The sequence below is a fragment of the Cebidichthys violaceus genome, unplaced genomic scaffold (genome assembly GCF_023349555.1).
Source record: "Cebidichthys violaceus isolate CVI_PGR_0920_01 unplaced genomic scaffold, fCebVio1.0.p SCAF_22, whole genome shotgun sequence".
Lineage (NCBI taxonomy): Eukaryota > Metazoa > Chordata > Actinopteri > Perciformes > Stichaeidae > Cebidichthys > Cebidichthys violaceus.
In genome coordinates this window covers 11,543,749-11,548,190 of record NW_027176395.1, presented here as the reverse complement: position 1 = coordinate 11,548,190, position 4,442 = coordinate 11,543,749, and positions in this window count along the sequence as shown.

Here is a 4,442-nt window from a genome sequence, read left to right as displayed (position 1 = left end):
CCTGACTGTGTTTTGGTTGTCACTGCATATCATTTGTCATGTTTCCCACTCTGTCACTCTATTAGCAAGTATAGAAAAAAAATCTCCCACTTTGACTTTTTTTAGATGGAAAAATACATCCACGGTAATTAACTTGAAAGGCAGCCACATATTCCTCTAAGAAACATTCAGTTAGGGATTTTTTTGCCCTCCAGGTTTCTCCACTTCCATCCACAGGAAGTGTGGATGAAATCCTCTATATATATAGATATATCTATATATAGATATATATATATAGATATATATAGATATATCTATATATATATCTATATATATATAGATATATCTATATATATCTATATATATATATCTATATATATATAGATATATCTATATATATCTATATATATATATCTATATATAGATATATATATATCCTCTATACCTAGAGGATATTTCTACCACTTGCCTACACTAACCACAAGACCGTGACCCCATAAAGCAGCCTGGCCCCCCCCTCAACGACCGCGACAGCCCTGTCGACAGTGATCTACAGCCTAATTCAATCTGCAGGCACTCGGGGCCTGCCTAACACATGTATGAGCGCACAAATATGCTTCTTCCTCTGCAGTGGCAGGTAGTTGAGCAGGGGACAGAGGCTGCAGGGCCGGTATAAATATCATTCCCTGCCCTTGGCTGAGCACGCCGAAGAGAGGGGAGCAGAACGCAGGCTTTTACCCCGTCTCATCAACAGTCCGGTGAGCGTCAACTTTGACCCCCTCAAGGCCGGGCATAAAAAAAATAATTTGCCTGGACAGCAACAGGCCGAGTCAATCGGCTGGAGGGAGATCAGAGCGCACAGACTGCACCAAGGAGAGCAAGAGCGTAAGAGAGATGAGGAATCAGAGAGGGCCTTTCATGTAAGACAGGAGGAAAGAGGACGTTTTTGTGGTTGACGTATGAACAGAGAATGAGGGGGAGCGGGAGAGAAAGGGAAGGCTGTGCAGCCTCTCTGGCAGCTGGTACATGGTGTATTGGACTGAACGCAGTCTTTAATCCTCCCCATAGCTCTGGGTCGCTGTCATTTCAAGTGCAGCTGGACTAAACAAACAATAATGGCTCAGCTACTGCAGAGGGCTGGGCGGCTTTTGTTTGGGTGAACATGTGCATGCGAGTGTTGGAGAGAAAGTGGCTGCTCTCTCCTGCAGTGGGAATCCAGGCTCTCAGTTGATTGTATGGACTCTGGCTGCCGTCCATTATTAGCAGGTCAAACTGGCTGCAGCTCCTCGTTGCCGGTCCTGTGCTTCTTTCATGCAAACAAAGAAGCTCTGGCATTATTATCGCTTATTTTCAGTGTGGAATTCTGCAGATAAGTTCATATTGAGTGCCTCCCTCTCATGCCTCAGAGCCAGGCTATTGTAGTTCTGGAGGATTGCCCTTTTGGCGCTGGAACTGGTCACCATGGAGTTTGGTCCTCTGTCTCTGGTTGAGTCATTTCCAGCAGTGGCATGGCTTAGACCTTCATCGTCAAAACTCACAACAATGTGGATGAATCTCTATACACAAACAATTTGCAGAGTTTCAATACCCTGTTTCGTCAAAAAAAAATTAAATACACAGGGCAACGAGGGAGCTCAATCCGCTGTGGAAGTGCACATTTTTCCTTCAGCAATAAAATAAATATGATTATATTGGACAACTGGGGCAGTTATCTGACCTCCCACTCCAGGTTTGGCTAACCTCCCGGGTCAACACCAAATCATCTCTCATGATATTAAAGGATTGAACAGAAGAATCCAACCTCCCAGGCAGCACCCAGCTCTGGAGCTTGTACGGACTGACACCAGTGGGAGTACAATCTGAGGAATCCCACAATCCCATTATAGTGTGTTTATTACGTTTGTGTGTGTGTGCATGGAGCTGTGTGGCCCAGGAGCTCATAAAGAGCTGATCCGCAGCAAACTTATTAACCTCTACATAAAAGTATTATATATGTTGATGTTGGAGAAATGTAGCGGGATACAAACACTGGGTCAGTGCCAAACTCGAGGCTGTTCCAGCGTTGATACATTTCCTTTATACACATGCAGCAACACATGCACACATAACAGAGCACACAAATGAAAATCATAAATCTTACTGTGCAAAAAAAAAAAAAATTTGGCTGATCCCAATTAAAAAAAAAGCTTTCCTTTGCTGAATAAGTGTTAACTGTTACCAACACTGAGGTACTCAAGACTGCGCTCTGCTCTGTGTATTTATGATTTGAGCCCAGACCGACCCAGTGTTTGGTGGCTGTAATGTGGTGAATTACCTTCATGTGGGAGACCCCGGCTGACCCCCATTATACAGTCAGGGACACATTTAATTAGCGGCAACTCACGTGAAACGACAAAATGTATTAATATTAATGGAGGTTTAATTGAGGTCGTTTTGGTCCCCCGTTGAGGCTTTCAACCTCTAAAATGGCTGACGTGTGATAGTGTGAGGAGAGGGAGCCCACAGCCCGGGTTCGCCATTTCATATGTGACCCCCGGAGAAGATGACAACCATCTCCCATAATTCATCTGAAGATGTCACCTCTTTGACAGATGAGCAGGCCCTGTGGGCACAGTGTGTGCGTGCGTGAGGCTAGGTTTAGCTATACTTGCAAGGACTGTCTAGCGAGGACGTTTTGGCCTGTCTTCACAGGGATGCAGCTGGTTTTTGTGTTACGTTGTGTGTGTGTCTGTGTGTATGTGTGCATGCATCTACATGTGTGAAGTGTAGTGTGCGGGTGCACTTCAAAGTGAAGGTCAAATCCAGCAGGATAATTAATGTCGCTGCTTTTTATATAATGTTAAATCAAACCCTGGAACTACTCCCTCTGGAGGATCAGCTGTCCAATTTAATTTAGGCTGCAGAGCGAGTAAATGAAAAAAGCAAGACCCATGTCGCCACACCCTGGGACAGAGTCTCCTGTACCTTTCATCTTCTTTTATCAAGACCACACAACAGGTGACACTTTTTCTTACCAACCTGCCCCGAAGGAAAAAAGATACAACCTATCATACAAACAGGTAAGGCTTTACAAAATGGCCCCTAGGAATCCCAGGTGCCTTTTGCAAAAATGAGAGGGATTTCAGTTTCTCTACTTTTTCATTACCACATAACAAATACTGTTGACCAAAGGGACAGATTTGGCTTATTCTAAATACAGGATTTATTTCCCATGGCTATCACACCATGCATACAGCAACGTTAATTTCCATTTATCAAATTGATATGTGCTGTTTTCTAAAATCAGGTCTCAAATATATCTAGATCACCTTAACAGCGTGTGGTGAAAAATTTGTGTGGGAGCAGTAAACATATCTACATGCACACAGTTATACACAACCCATCATCTGTAATCTTTCTCCATTTAAATGTCAAATCCATCCTAAAATTGTATTCATATAATTACATATATTATGTTATACAGCTCAGCTTTAATATGAGTTATGTATATTGTGTTAATTTTGTTACATGATTCAATACAAAAAATATGTAATGTGTAAATGATTACTGTGCTGCTTTCTATAGACACTTCTCTTTAAAAATGATAAACATAAGATGTGTGTTTGAACATACTTGGGTTTATGGCAGCCATGTGACTCTAATGATCCTGTAAATTTGCACCATAGACAGTAAAAACAGCATCATGGAGACATTATTTGTTTCACATCTGTAAGGGCTGTAAACAAATTTCCAGGAAACCATAGAGCTTGCCACTAATGAAGTGTCGAAATGACCAGCTCGATAAAAGTGACACCTGCCCTGATTTGTAGCTGGAGAGACAGTTGTGTATGTTGGTAAATATTGATTTTACTGTCCAAAATCACTGGAATGGCACAATGTAAATTATGTTTAGGGTGGGGTTTTTCATTTAACTGATACAAATAACCACTGACCACAGCTAAGCATACATTTTATATTTGATGTATCACAATCCAGTAATTAGATCTGTTGTCATGGATCATGTCTTTCCAGCCACTTACATCTATATTCTTAAATACAGCAAATGTCTCATTTCTAGCAGGGATAACATAGTTTTATGATTTATCAGTCTAACATTTTTTTTAAATAAATGTTGGCTGCAAACATGTTATTTTTTCTCCAAATGTTTATTGTTAGTATTATTATTCTCTTAAATAATTGTTTTTGGAATTGGGCATATAAAAAAGATATTATATTTAAGTAACGTTATGTTATTTGGGGGGAGGCATGGCTTAGGCGGTAATGTTAATTAGTAGATTAGGTTCAGTTTCCTCATACTTCAGTCTTTAATTATTTCTGACTGAAATGGACTATTTTGTGTTCAAGTCACGTTGTTGTTAAATAGTTTAATGCTCGGAGGATTCATGACTCCCTCCTGTATGGGAGGATTCGGTAATTTTGAACAGGCAACATTGTGGTTACCTATTCTATCTGGAGGACCCACT